The 15875-nt window shown below is 42.4% G+C and overlaps 1 long non-coding RNA gene across 12 annotated transcripts in view; it reads right to left on the bottom strand.

The window, feature by feature from the left end:
- The window catches only part of LOC149919799 (uncharacterized), a 50130-nt gene extending 34366 nt beyond the window's left edge, over positions 1-15764 (bottom strand). For 6 of the 12 annotated variants that reach the window (XR_016471116.1, XR_016471115.1, XR_016471113.1 and 3 more), the window contains exons 1-4: positions 14028-15764; positions 9142-9198; positions 6019-6087; positions 1724-1772 (exon numbers count right to left, since the gene is read on the bottom strand). This is a non-coding gene — a long non-coding RNA (uncharacterized LOC149919799). The other 6 variants (XR_016471119.1, XR_016471129.1, XR_016471121.1 and 3 more) reach the window with 6 other exon arrangements.
- Between the last annotated feature and the right edge of the window lie 111 nt (positions 15765-15875).

Here is a 15875-nt window from a genome sequence, read left to right as displayed (position 1 = left end):
CCTCACAACAACCCTTGTTCTTGTTCTTCTTACAAAAAGGTGTGCTGTTCTTCACCATGACTGTAAGAACTTACTAGCACATCTCCCTCCCACAAGCACTGGTGTGTAACATACAGGCTCCTTTCTAGTGACCCTGGTTTCACATCCATCCCCAGTCATACCTAGTTTAAAGCTCTATCAGTGAACCTTGTCAACTCCCATCATAAAACCCCCTTTCCACCAGTGGGATAAGCTATTCCTATTGGTTGCCAGCAGGTCTGGTCTCATGTAAATCAAGCAAAGGCCAAAAAACCCAAATCCCTGCTGGGCACACCAGACTCAGAGCCAAGAATTCATATGTTGGCCCATCATGTTCAGTCCATCATCATTCCCTATGACTGGAGGGATAGAGGAGAACACTTGTGCTACTGAACCCTGAGCAGTTGCCCCAAGGCTCTGAAATCCTTCTTCATAGTCCTTGGGGAAGTTCTTCCTATTTCATCACTGCCTAACTGAAACAACAATAGGGGATAATAATCTGAGGGCCATACTAAGAAAGGAAGTTTCTTCCTTACATTTTTAACCTGGACCCCCAGGAGGCAGCAGACCTCCCTGGGTAGTGGGTCTGGTCTGCATATTGGGCCTTCTGCTCCCTTCAGCAGTGAGTCACCAACAACAATGACCCATCTTTTTTTCTTTACTGAGGTTTTAATGCTAAGGGTAGTCTGGCTGGATGTAGTTCTTCCCCACCACTGTCCAGTTGTCCCTGAAGAGGACTGTACCTATTCTGCAGGGGCAGCTGGGGAAGTAGGGGAATCACAGAGCAGGTGTGTCTGCATCGCTGAGCATGGACCTTTTGCCATTGCCTCCTGCCCCCAGTTCATCATCATTTTTGTTAGGAGGAGGAGAAGACAGTTCGATGTAGCAGGAGCACTGTCAGCCTGCTGGTCTCCTCCTATTACCTGTTTGCAAGGCAGCAGGGGGTGATGTACTTCATGTGGAACCTCAGCTGGCTGCCTAGATCTCAAGGCTGGCAGGGACTGGCATCACCAATCTATCTCCCTCTCACACTCCATAATGCTCCTTAGCCCCTCCATCACCTCCTTCAAGTCAGCTACTAGGCTAAGTAAATCATTCAGCTGGTTGCATCTAACACAAGTGCTATCTCTGTTGCCCTGCACTGCAAGGGCCAGGCTCTGGTACTCACTGCAGACACAGACCTGTGCATTAGCATGTTGCAGTGGGACCTCTGTCTGGATCTCCACATTTTTCCTGGCAACAGCCTTCTGGCCGGGGTGCAGCCATGGCAAACCAGCAGACTCATTAGCACCATCTAGGGTAGCCTTTATGTGGCCTGTCAGTATTCAAAAAACATTTGGACAATGTCCTTAAGATACACGGTTTAACCCCTAAGTTGTGTAGAGGCAGGAGTTGGAGTCAAAGATTTGGATCCCTTCCAATTCAGGATATTCTATGATTCCACAATTATCCTCCTCTACTCAGAATTAAATTAGCCCGCATTTATAAAACCACTCCTGATTTTGTACCCTTTCAAGAAGACAGATACATCAGTCAACTGGAGCAATTTCAGTGAAGAACCACAAAGATGGTCAGAGAGTTAGAGCAATGGCATTGTAAGGAGACACTCTGAGCACATTTTGTGAACAAACACACAAAATATGTTTGTTCACATTTGGAAAAGAACATTCTTTGGGGGTGGTAACTAACAGCAGCCTTCCCATACCTACAAGATGATCATCAAGAAGACGGAGACACGTCCTTTGTAGTGGCACCTGGTGAGAAGACAAGGGATAACAGACATGAAGTTGAAACAGCAATGATTCAGACTGGAAAGATTTTCAACATTAAAGCAAACAATAAAAGAGATTGCCAGAGAGGCTGTCCAGTCTTCATCTTTGAGGGTTTTCAAAACCAAAATAGGTAAAGCAGAGTCCCATTTCTGTGTTGACCTTGGTTTAAGTAGGAGTTTGGACTACCTAACCTCGCGTTCCATCTAACCTCATATTTTCCTATCATTTCTAATAGTGTTACAAGTTCTTCTCTGTTACTAGTCTTCTCACCACCTTATTTATAAACATGCCTTAACACTGTACCACTCAAAATTGATTCATTAAAATAACCACAGGTACCAAGAACAGACTTTATCTGCATGGGAATTGTTCAGATGTTTAAATAATCAACTATTGGGCTGAAATATTTCATAAGGCCAAGGTAGTATAACAAGAATTGGCAACATGCCAGAATCCCTTACATTCCTGTCCAATTCCAGTCTGAAGCCCAAGTAATGCTGAGGGCATGGACATTATTAACCTATTACACAGAGGAGAATTTGAACTCTGCCTTGCAAGCAAGGATCGGTCCAACAGGGAAGACAAAGGAAAATTTTCTGATCTTTTGTTATCACTATCAAACCTTTATCAATCTTCTCATACGCAACTTTCAAAACCAAATGAAATGGCATTCCAGCTTCCATAAACAAACAGCAAGCAGAATTCACACTCCACAGCTTTATGTTTTGAAAACGTTAATACATGGTATTCTTTTCTCTTTGATTCTTTTTGAGCTTCATTGTATTTATGAGCTCAGTTTTCAAGTTCTCTCTCCAGTCATGAGCAACCTAAAACCATATTACTCTTCTTTAGAAATGAGTGGGTTAAGGGTCTCTTAGCATAACGTGAAGCAGCAGCTAAGACATAAAATAACCCCTCTCCCCAGAAATATCAAATGTTCAAGGAAAATAAAACAGACTTAACAACAGCAGCAGCTCTGTTCGAATCTAAGAGCAAACCAAACCACAGCTTTATCTTGAAGTCAACCACCAGCAAGAGATGATCACAGTTTGCCAGTCTTCTTCTGACTCCAGCAGATAGCTATCTTTGAGAATACGTGTCTGGAGCATCTAGTTCCTGTTGAAGATCCCAAAAAATAGCAAATTCAAACTTCCATCTATTTGAAACTGCTGAAGGACAAATCATCTCTCCCCTGACTGTATGTGTATTGATCCAAAAGTTACACAGAAAGCTGATCAGATTTGTTTATCTAGATTTATGAATATGACTTTGTTTATGTCTGAAAGGTTGTTCATTAAAAACTGATACGAAACAATACAGAAGAGATTTTTGTCCATGATTTAACTTATTTACTTCCATGCAGCAACATTCAAGAAGGAGGCCGTCCACTCTGAGGAATGAAAAATAGGCACTGGAAACATCACTTTATGGACAATTTTAATGCTTCTAAAATGCTTCCAAGAGAACAGATAGCTGTGCTTCCACTATTGAATTCTCTTCCACTGGTCAAACCGTCATTTGGTTCACAAGGCAATTATTTATGATCCAAGATTCTGGAGCAAAATAAAAAAAATCATATGTAAACTATTATGCTTTCTAGAAATTGTAGTAGTTATACGAGAATATTTCAGGCTTTAAACACTAGTACTGTGTGAAGGTGAATTAAGATACTGTCACATCAACATAAACAAATCATTTCTAAGAAGCTATTAGACCCATGGCATCTCATAGGCACTAGCCAATTACCACAATAATCTGTTTAAAGTGATACATGTTGCACTGAACTGGAGCAGAATAAGAACATTTGTCAGCTAGTGTCAGCCATTTGCTAAGTAGCCAGTAACCTGGAAAGCTGTTCTGATTCCATGACTTTGGATTAGCTATGCCCTTAAGACACCACTTTTAGGCAAAGATTCAGGTTTATAATTTTTTTGCACCACACATGCAAGTGATGCTGCTGCTATTCTTTCCACACTGTAACGGCAGGTGCTTTTAGTTTTCACTTTGGAGGACTAAACAGAATTCTTATTTAACAATCAAGGAAACTGAAGACAAGGGGAAGTTACAGCACAGGAGGTTAAAATTGAGCAAGTTAAAGACTACATTCCTAATCTAATCCCTTCTCAATTTCTATTTTTGTGCTTGTTTTATAGTGTACCTAATTTATTAGTAAAGAATTACATTTATATAGTTCATAAATAATGTATTTACTGCTGATCAGCATCTCATCTCCTCCACAGAACTAGCACAGTGCTTATCAAAGTCATTTACAACCACACTTAACCTGTTATTCCAGCAGAAAACAGTATTGTTTTCTTGCTGGATCAGTTTCCTGCTACATGGTTCACAGAGAGGTGTGATGAACATCAGAGCATGCACAAAAAGTAAGACCTCCACTTTTAGTGACAATAAATCGCCAGACTGGTTCAAGCCATCCTGTGATTTGTATCTACTTGGAACAATTTTCACCCATCAACATCAAAGACTAAGCTCTATAGAACCAGAGCATGCTACAGTAAATCACAGTGAACCTCGCAAACCCAGGTAAGTTAATTGCCATCATTGAATGGATTCAAAGTTCAGAAACGGTCCTTTGTATCATCTTATCCAGTGTAAGCTTCACAGACAGACTAACAATTGGGAAGATTTATTACATATTTACTTACAGATGAAATTTACGACTATTGCAGCCAGCTGATTGCACTTCTACAAGCAGACCTTCCATTTGCTACTTTGGGAAATAATTCCTACCTGCCCTACATGGCTGCCACAAAGACCAAGACTTTGAGATTCTTCCTGGAAGCCATTTCACAGTTAGTCACTTTGGAGTTTTCCACACATAAGGGCTAAACAGGATTTTGTGCAATACTAACAGGTAGAAATCACATTAAGAATGCAATAATTGCTCTTGATGAATGTTTGATGTTTTCTTGTCCTTTGCCTGCTGCCACACCAGTAAGATCTATCATTATAAATGAAAGGCCAATGATCCCAGAGCCAAACATACAAGATTTAGTATTTCTTGGGAATCACAGAGTGAAACTGAATAGTAACAAGAGTGAAATCAGTTAGCTTTCTACAGGCTTTCTCTACTGGAGAAAAATTCCACAGATGCAGTATGCTGATCTGGACAGATGAAAGACTGTAAGGCTTTGCCTATACACTTCATTAATGGATAGCTTTATATGCTTCTGCTCTCAGATCTGGGACAGGATTGATATGAGTTTTTATATTCTCCATGTTGTTGTATTCCAGGAAACATATGTGTAACCTTACACAGATGGTCTGCACATGTACCACCAGAAACAGATTGAGAGAGCAAAACTGCTTTGGAGATGTGTAAATGGAGGCCTGTTATGTCCCCACAGGACATACAGCACACAGAACTGATACCTGAGTAAAGGACTTCATTAGTTCAAGCAGTACAGCATAACTGTTAAGAAACATTGCATCAGTGTGGCCTGGAATCTCGCTAACAAGATGAAGCACTGATCAACTATTCTCCTATACAAAGAATTACCAGCTTTCTCATTCTATGTGTAGGTCCTCAGGCTCACTACCCTGTTTACTTAGAAGAGCTTTCTCACAGCATCTCTGTAGATTTAAAAACAAGCTCAACCACAAAAAAAATACATGAGTTAAGTAAATTTGACATTCTTCGTGAAAAAAAGAAAAGGTGTCTGCATACCTAAGCAATAAAGAGCCACCAATGTTATACATTGACTGTTTTGATACGATGTCAATAGTGTTTACAATTTAAAAGGCAGGATAACAGTTCTGTCTACTGACACAGACATATCACCACTATAACCCTAACTATAATGACAATTATCATTTGTTAAGGCACGACACAGTAGTATTAGCATGAGAAAGAGCTGTGTTATTAATGAATGCTAGCAAATGCTAGCAAATTTCAGTTTTAGAGTTTCAAAGAGAGACTGCTAAGTTTCAAAGGTCAGTCTGCTAAGCACTTCCATCACGAACATCTGATTTCATAGCAATCACACCAATAACAGCCCCAACCTACAACCACACTGACCATAGGGGACATCACAGAACACACATCCCCTCTCCTCTACAGCTGGAGCCACAATATCCTCAAGCTTCTTTCCACATAGGCCAAGCACAGAGGGTTCGCAGAGCCAATGGCACCACCCATAGCTTCACATCAATAAGCTTTAAGCAAATGCCAAGCAGACAAACACCACTCCAATATGCAGGCACTTACCTCCTTCATTTTCAACACTGTAATCTTCACACCGGGCCACAAAGCTGCTGAACTCCTTTTGAATAGTGTCTAAAGAGAGAGCAGAAGACAGCCACAGTTACCAAGCCTACAGCCGCTCAGCTTCCAAGTACAGGCCAGCACTTAAGAGTGAGGTTGCAGCTACAGCTTACCATCCTGCCAACATCAACAGCTAACCCTTCTCCCCACAGATAACCCCACTGTGGAATAAGCAGTCACCTCCCACACACTCCTTATGGTCTGCTTCACAAAATGAATTTTGCTCTAGCCATTGACCATGCTGATGGCACTCTGCTCAATTTGCTCACATTTATCAGCACTTCTCTACCTCTAGGAGATAGCACATATCATCTACCAAGTGGCAAGTAATGGAAAATAATCATTTCCTTTAACCTACTGGCTCAAGTTCTCCTCCGAACAGCCTAGGATGTTATTAGTCTTCTTTGCTGCCAGGGTGCAGTATAGATTCATGTTTCAGCACACTGTTCATAAAAACAGGTACCTTTTAGCAGAGCTACTCTCTCGCCAGGCAGTCCTCAGCCTACACCACTGCAGGGTCTTAGTCCACTCATCCTAGCACAGGACACCTTGTTGCCCTGCAGAACTTCATGAGGTTCATTCTGGACCACTCCTCCACATCTTTCCGAAAGCAGTCCTACCCTTTCACAGACCAACTGCACTCCATATTTAGCAGTCTTTTATAAACTCAATTATACTGTTTTCTACTTCCTTGTCCAAGACAATAAATGAATATTGAAAAGTGCAGGCTCCCAAAACTTTTCTGCAGTAGTCCACTTGCCACTGGCATCCTTTGGAGAAAAAAGAAAACAACAACAACAACAAAACATTAGCTGCTAACAGCAGGCCTGACATTCTAACACATTTTCTATCCATATACACAGACACTTATTCAGATTAGGACATCCCAACTTCAGCTGTGGGAGACTGCATAAAAAGCCTTGCTCAAATCAAGGCATATAGTACTCACTGCATTCCTCTCATAGTTCGTACACTTAGTTGTTTCAGCCAAAAAAAGGTTTGTCAGTAGTTTGCTTAGCTAAGCTGATCTCCTGATTTGTCTGCTTGTTTTCTTGACCATTAGGATGGCCTTTGCTCATGCTTGGAGAAAGTCATCATTTCACTACGTCTGTATCTGCAGTCACCACCTACTGTTAAAAATGAGCAACGTTGTACCTGACCTATATATACATACACATATACATACACACTTGAAAACAAACAACAACAACAACAACAAACCCAACGGTGCGCCTAGAACACAATTCCCTCAAGCCCATCAATTCTGCTGAGGTTATTTCCAAGTGTGACTTCCACAAGTACGATTCACATTACTCCAGCAAAATGTGAAATAGTCACTCTTGACAGTGGCTTGAAAGCTGGTGAACTCACCATCATCTAAACAGCTCATGCTTCTCCAAATGAAGAACACTATTCTACACACATTCTCCCTGCATCAGTTGCAATAACCAGCAAAATCCAAGGATCTCCTAGTTTCCTTCTCCTCCTCCTCATCATCATGAGTGCTATTTCCCTTTATCAGGTAAGGGAGGACCTCTTACTTCTCCAAACAAGGCACTTATTATCAGTTATTTGTGGAAAACAGTGGAATGTTGGTGTGTGAATAATCACTGCAACAGACTGGGAAACAATGTGTTTTTTACTGACTTGAATGAAAATGTTCACATTTCATATTCCTCTAGGGGAAAAGGAATTTCTAGAAAAAAGTACAGGTGAAATTTACACAGGCTGTATAATAAAACAGAACTGGGGCTTTGTTAGCTTCCTAATAAATATATTCAAAATCCTAGAATATAAATCAAGTGGAAGATACAAGACCGACGCTGGTGCTTCTCTAAGAAGCCTGCTAGATCTCCCAGACTAGCATTTTGCAAGCATCTTATCTCTAGATTGGTGTTTTGAGGCTCAGGTTTATTCTTCAGCAATACACCCAAGCTTTGAAACCAAAGCCCTTCATTACTTAAGGTCTGCTTGAAGATTTCGTTCTGGTAAAAGTACAGATCCTATGATGACATATTAAAGAAATATTCTTGTATTCTACTGCATACAAATAGGATGTAACAACAGACAAAAGGGTAACTTGCATATTTACTATGAAAGAGGATCCTTCATATATACCCAGTTTTCCTTTCCAAAGATGATGAAGTGATTGCATACAGTTTCATTCTCCTTGTATCAAGAGGGACGCTGATGTCCAGAGAAGGCATTTGCTCAGTTCTGTTTAACAGACACAAGGATCCAGGTAGTTCCAACTCCTCATCTAGTGATTCATCCACCAACATTTACTGTTCCTAAGGCAACAAGTCTGTTTAAGCTGACAGTGGAATGGAAATCTCTTGACCGAGAACACATTAATATGTTTTAGACTATGAAAGGCCAGATGCAAAATTAATCCTCCCCTCATATTTCTACAGCTGCAGGCAAACAGAAATACTTTTAAAAGATGTATGTGGAGCTAGCACAACAGTTTGCAAAATATACAACTCTACCTTGAAGTGACAGTTTCATTGCTTATATAATATATATAGCATATTCTTCAGGTGACTTGTGTGTTAAGCCAGTTTAGTGAAAGCTTTACAATAAATGTCAGCTTCCCATCAGCACTGACTTCAGTTGCTAAACCACATTTTGCATTATTAGAGCTGCACAGATTTGCCATAAGAAGCCAGAGACAGCGGAGAAGAAAATCCACATCTCCTTTCTTTACTGCCTACATGTTACACTAATGCTGTGATTTTCTCCTTGCAACCTGAAAGAATCTCTAATTGAAATGTGAGCCATTTCAAAACACATTTAAGTGCAGCAGCAAAAGAAGGAGGGTTTTTCTGTTTGTTTATAAAATCTTTTTTTATCTTCTTCTAACTCACCAGTACTTTGTGAACTTCAGAGACTTCTGAACTACTGGTTAGAAACACAGCTCTAACAAACATACCAAAAATATCAAAAGAAAAATTAAATTATTTATTTTGAATTTTGCTAAAAAGCTCTTTTTATTTTGGCCCAAGGGAAAAACAAACATAACAAAAAATACCCCAAAGTCCTGTTTTGAATGACCTGTCTCCCTACCTGTTTCATCTTTTCCAAGCCCATCACCATAGATGTCATGATTTTCAGCCACCAAAACTGTGAAAACATTAATGTAAGAAATTAAAAATATAGAAAATTTCTTCAAAGGTAACAGTTGTTTACAACCCAGAAAGCATCCTGCTCCAGCCTTGTGTTCATCCCAGTACTTCGTGTAAGAAACCAGACTGAGTATGGTATACATGCAACCACTGTTAACTCCAGAACACTCCAGGAGGGCACAGAACTCCTATGTGGTGGCAGATGCTTTGGCCATTCCCCACTGAAACAGTATTACTTGCTTCTAGTGACCTCCATGACAAAGGATTTGTGTTAGTCTTCCCCAGCACTCTCCAATCTGCTTGGTTGTTTAGGGGGCTGATGATCTAGCGTGGTTCATAAGAACACACAACAGCACTCCTGGCACCAAAACGCATACGTCTTAAAGCTGGAAGATATTAGCCTCATTCACTCTTGGGAAAGACAAATGGATTGAAGGAACAAGGAAAAGCAGGATTAGAATGGACAGCAGAAGCATAAATAAAGACCTAGACAGAAATGCACACAACCCTGAGAAACTGTACTTCCTGCAAAAGGACGTCATGTAAAGAAATCACTGATAGGCAGCAATCTGGTAGCTAATGGAAAGAAGTGAGAAATTCCTCCACTGAATGTCGCTTTCCCTCCTCTTGATTGTTATGAGAAGACTTAAAATTGAATAAAAGTGAATCAAAAGATGCTGCTAAGAGATTTCTTTCCTGAAACAACTGGAAGGGATTAGAGAAAGGAGAAAATTGCAACTGCCCACAAGAGGCAAGCGTGCACTAGTGTCTGTCAAAGAATCATAAAATCTTTTGAGTTGGAAGGGAACCTTAAACGATGTATGCTCCCCTGCAATAAGCAGGGACATCTACAGCTAAATCAGGCTGCTCAGAGCCCCATCCAGCCTGACCTTTAATGTTTCCAGGAATGGGACATCCACCATCTCTCTGGGCAACCTATTCCAGTTCCTCACCAGCCTTATCACAAAAAATTTCCTCCTTACATTCAACCTAAAACTTCCCTCTTTTAGTTTGAAACCATTTCCCCTTATCCTATCACCACAGACACTGTAAGTCTAGCTTTTTTTCTTATAGCTGTCCTTTACATACTGAAAGGCTGCTATCAGGAAGTCTTGGAGCCTTCTCTTCTCCAGGCTGAACAGCCCTAGCAAACAGCCTGTCCTCATAGGAGAGGTGTTCTACCCCTCAGATCATTTCTGCGGCACTCCTCAGGACACAACTCCAACAGGTCCACATCTCTCCTGTACTGAGGACTCCACATCTGGACACAGTACTCCAGGTGAGGCCTCACCAGCGTAGAGTAGAGGGGCAGGATCACCTTCCTTGCCCTGCTGGCCATGCTTCTTTTGATGCAGCTAAGGGTATGGCTGGCCCTGTTTTTTGGGTTGCTTTTTTTCTTGTAACTTTACAGTTACTCCTTTTTTCAGGCTTTTGTTTTTTTCCATTGTGAATTCCCCCAAGTAGTTACATCTCCTCTGAATCATGAGCTCTGCGGTTGCAGAGGACCCAGGACTAGATGCTCAGCACTGAAAGACAAGCAGATATTCACACACTGCTCCCTACTTCCCAACAGGCCACAGACATGATCCTGTTCCCAAACTCCAGCCTCCCAGGCAGTTGCAGAAGCAAATAAGATTTACATAGGAGAGACTACAAATCTTGCATGTAAGACAAAAAACAGAGGATTCCGCTTGCTTATTGCAGCTAGTTCATGGGGATGTACACCACTGCCCTTGAAAAACATGGGGCTGTCTGCAGCCTGCACACTGATGTTTTAACTATGTGTAAGCTGCAAAACACCTCTGTTACTCCCTTTGCATCACTTGTATCTTCCTACTGATATTCTCTTGCCACTTGTAAAAAGCAATAAGGCCTCTTCTGAGCCCCTTTTTTTCCAAGCTAACAATCCCAGTTCCCTTCCTGCCGCCCCCTGCTTACATTGTCTTCATCTCAACCCATTTGTTTTCCTTGTTCTTGCCCTTCAGATTCTGACAGGAGTGCATGGGAACTTCACAACTTTCAGATCCCCAGCCATCTCTGGCAATGCATCTGAAATCCTGTGTTTGAATAAAGGACAGAATCTAATCCAAAATTCTGCAGCTCAGGTCTGTTTCTTCATAGATCTGAAATGGAAGCTCTGAACCAAGTACTGTCAATTACTGATTGTAAAGCTGAAACAAGTTTTCTTAGCCCTTAAAAGTTTGCCTCTCAATACCAAAGAAACTCTGAGGAGATGCACCTAAAATAAATTTCTAACAAGAAGAATACACTGGACTACATTTCCAGCTTGGAAAAGAGATTCCTCTCTGTGAGGGTAAATATGTGGACTCTTATTTTTCTGACAACTTCACTTGGGTGTTTTCTTTTTGCCAAAGCATTACTTTAGCTTATCTCTAGGTGTCCATTCACTCCATAGTAAACAAACATATCTATAAGAAAATTTCCATCTCTAGTGAGTTCCCCTCTGCATGTACCCCAGGATGAGAATATGTGTAGAATGTCAGCACTGCATTACCAGCATTATAGTCAGCCTGTCATCCTTAAGTAGTGTGATACAGTGGTTAACACCTGCACTCACACTCCTCCCATACTTGGTAATGCTGCATACCAGTACAGCAAGAGGAAAATCTGATATAATAGCCTAAACACACACAAATATTATTAGCTAACTTCACCTCAGGGCACTTCTCCTTGGATTACATAGTTTTCACTTCTGCTTCACAAACAAAAGGAACTCGAGCCCACCTCCATCACCCCTATCTCTGGAACAGTAACACAGACCCAAAATTTCAGCTTCCTTTCACAGTCTTACAGTCGTGCTCCTCTGGCAAGCTCCCTGAATGAAGCCAGCAGCACTCTTTTTTGTTCTTTGTTTGCTGACAAATTACACTGCCACTAGTACAATGAGTTAAATCCAGAGAATGCCCAGGCCAACACACAAAAGTCTATTTGGAACCTCCACTTCCGGAGATGGTGAACTGTTAAACAGGTTCACTGAGCTCTGTGAAAACTACCCTCAGGATTAAAACACTTCTAGGAGAAGTCAGGAAAACAACAAAACAAAACAAAAAAACCCCAACCCACAGTGTTGCCAAGAAACACATTCCTGTGAGCCCATGATCAACAGTGTATAAAGTACCTTCTGCTCTTACAGACTGTTTTCCCTTACCTCAATTTTTGTAAGAAGTTCAACTGAAAAAACAAAGCATTAAAAAGAACCCAGCAAAACAGTAATACTGCTTGAAAATGAGTTGATGCTCAGGATACAAGAGCATCAACTCTTCTCCTTCCAGAAGAGCCTCACTACAGATACAGAATGCTTCCAGCTCCTCTAGTTCATTCACCTGGTTTCTCTTCCTTATCTCATCTATTCTTGGCATGAAGTCCCTATCCTGCTAAAGCTTGCAGAAGCTTGGCTGATGTCTGCAGCACAAGTGACACAGCAATCCTCTTGCTGGTGCAGTTAGTGAGAAATTTATTCATCTTATGCAGGCAGTACAGAGATCTCTCTATAGTTTCTACAACAGTCTGCAGGATCTGGGCCACAATCACCACTGCCACTTTTTTCCACCTTGTGTGCCTTTTCAGTTTTGGCTTGAATTTCCAGTGACTGATTTTAGAACTACTAAGACCAGTTTCCTTTGAAGTCCTACACTGCCTCAATGTAATCTTTACTCTTTAAACATTGGATATGCAAGTCTGTGGTTTTATCAGACAAATGCCTGATGTGGCAGGGCACTGAATAGCAGCAACCCCTACATTTAGAGCAGGGATGCTGAAGAATGCAGCTGCAACGAGGCTCTGGCAGCTTCTACGTGTCAAAGTTTCCCATAGGAGAATGAAGATGCAAGTCTTCAGGATGGATTATGCTCTGTGGTCTTCTCTCACACCCTTTCCCAGGTGCTAGAGACCGGGGCACAGGAGCAGAATTTTAAACCTGGGCACTGGAAAGGGAGGGTGGGAAGGCTGGGATTCAGGACATGAGGGCAGATAGTGGGAGAGGGGTTGCAGACATAGTTTGCAAGACTAGAAACTTGCATGACAAGTCAAGGTGTTACTGACATACTGTGTGCACTTGAGTGGAGGAAGAACTTCTTTACTGTGAGGGTGACAGAGCAGTGGAACAGGTTGCCCAGAGAGGTTGAGGAGTCTGCTTCTCTGGAAATATTCAAGACCCACTTGGATGTGCAACTTGCTGTAGGGAACCTGCTTTAGCAAGAGGGTGAACTAGAAGATCTCCAGAGGTCTCTTCCAACCCTTACAATTCCTTGAGACCACTATGACTTAAGAGTTATGGTTTTCTTATATGGATATGAGAAGTTATTTAACCTTGATAAAATCCACACGCTACAGTAGAAACGTTTACACACAGGCCACAACACAAATAATAGTAGTAATGTAAGCATGCAAACAGAGGGTGTGAAATCTCACCCATGCGATTTTAGTCCGCACCAGCAGAGTTGTTATTTGTACTCCTGATCACCCATCCTAATCAGCATATATATAATTACAAAGAGGAAAGAGAAACTGAGCTATCATCCCTCCCCCCTCAAAGGGCATAGAATCATCATCAGGGAGGGGGAGTCAGTCTCCTGTCGTTACCATGTTTGTGCTCGTGCTAAGGGAAGGCCTGCTCCACCTGCACCTCCGGCAGCCTTGAGGCACGTTCAGCCTCCAGGAATTTCCTCTCCACCCAAGAGCTCCTTTGCCTCATCACTGCAGCTGTAGCATGGGCTGCAGTGACACTGCATGGTGCGCTGAACTATGCTGCCTTGGTCTTTATAAAATAAGAGTAACACCATAGCTAGGATGTACCCACTTGCCTACCTGCATGGCATAGAACTGGCCCCAGATGACGTCAGACCTATTATAGAATCACAGAAGTTGGAAGGGACCTCCAAGCCCATCCAGTAGGCAGGGCTGCACCCCATCAGCTCAGGCTGCACAGGCCTGGCCTTGAACGCCTCCAGGGATTTGGCACCCACAGCTCCTCTGGGCAGTCTCTGCCAGTGCCTCACCACCCACTGAGTAAAGAATTTCCTCCTAACATCTAACCTAAATCTCCCCTTTTTCAGTTTAATGCCATTTGCTCTTGTTCTTTCAATCCCAGAAGTTCCTTTTGCTTAGTGACAGGAGCCCATGACTCAGTCTTCTGTTTCTCTGTCTTTGCTCCTGTTCTCAAACCCACTAGCAGCTCCCTGCACTGCAAAGGCTCTAAGTCATAGTCATAGAATCACAGAATCATAGAATGGCTTGGGTTGGAAGGGACCTCAAGGATCATGAATCTCCAACCCCCCTGCCACAGGCAGGGCTGCCAACCTCAACATTTAATGCTAGACCAGGCTGCCCAGGGCCCCATCCAGCTTGGCTCTGAACACCTCCAGGGACAGGGCATCCACAACTCTGTGTCATAGTGAGTACTTCAGAAATGTCATACCTTTCTGCAGTACACTGTTCACCAGCTCCCTGCATCTGACTAGCCTGCTTGGAAAGTAAAATGTTCTCCCAACAGCCAGGGGCTTTGGATGAAACTGTTTTGAAAGATGCTGTTTCCTACTCTGCCCACTATAGCCTTCTTGTGGGTTATGTGATCTTCTGAGAGAGCAGGAAGATATTTGAAGCAGGGCCTGGAGCACCTCTTCTTTGAAGAAGGGCTGAGGGAGCTAAGCTTGTTTAGCTTGGAGAAGGTTCTGAGGAAACCTCAATGTGGCCTTCCTGTACTTAGGGAAACTTATAAACAAGAGGGAAACTGAGTTTTTACATGGTCTGATAATGATAGGATAAGGGGAGTGGTTTTAAACAAAAAGAGGGGTAAGTTAAGTTATACACTAGGAAGAAATTATTTACTCAAAGGGTGGTGGATGCCCAGAGAGCTGTGGATGCCTCATCCCTGGAGGCATTCAAGGCCAGATTGCATGGGATCCTGGGCAGTCTAATCTGGTGGGTGGCCACCCTACCCATGGCAAGGGAGGTTGTAATTGGATAGGTTTTACAATCCTTCCCAACCTAAGACATTCTCTGATTCTTTGACAGAATACTTTCACTTAGGTTATTTTAGGATGGAAGGAACCTCAGAAGGTCACCCACACGCACTGAAAGTAGGGCTGACTTCTTCCTACTGGAACTGCTCCTATTTGTAGAGAATAATTGGGGCTTTATGGGGCAGAGGAAGGGAAAGGGAAAGTTGAGCCCAGTGGCTGAGACACCCGTCTTGGCCCCTCTGTTTTGAGAGACTGTAGGGATGGGTGGCAATGTATCTTCTTGTCCATGCTGATGTAGCAGTTCTAGGTGGAAGATCCCTTATGTGTTCACTCAAGACTCAAGGGAAGGATCATTTTCCCTTCTTTGCTAAAGATCCAATGTGAGTCACCCATGCTTTTCCCCCCTCGCTTGCCAAGCCAGTCTTTAATGTTTTCTTCCTGCTTTCTCATAGCCAGGACAATCTCTGGGATTTGAATCACTTCTTGCTGAGCTGGGAACTAATCCCTTGGTTCTCCTGAGAGCAGTATGCAGGTGCTACCTACACCTAAAGCTGTGCTTTCTTTGCGAGGGGCAAAGAATCAAAGAATCACAGAATCGTAGGGGTTGGAAGAGACCTCCAGAGATCATCGAGTCCAACCCCCCTGCCAAAGCAGGTTTCCCTACACCAGGTCGCACAAGTAGGTGTCCAGGTGG

This window comes from Phasianus colchicus, chromosome 1 (assembly GCF_987193195.1).
Source record: "Phasianus colchicus chromosome 1, bPhaCol1.hap1.1, whole genome shotgun sequence".
NCBI lineage: Eukaryota > Metazoa > Chordata > Aves > Galliformes > Phasianidae > Phasianus > Phasianus colchicus.
This window is presented reverse-complemented; position numbering and strand designations above follow the sequence as displayed.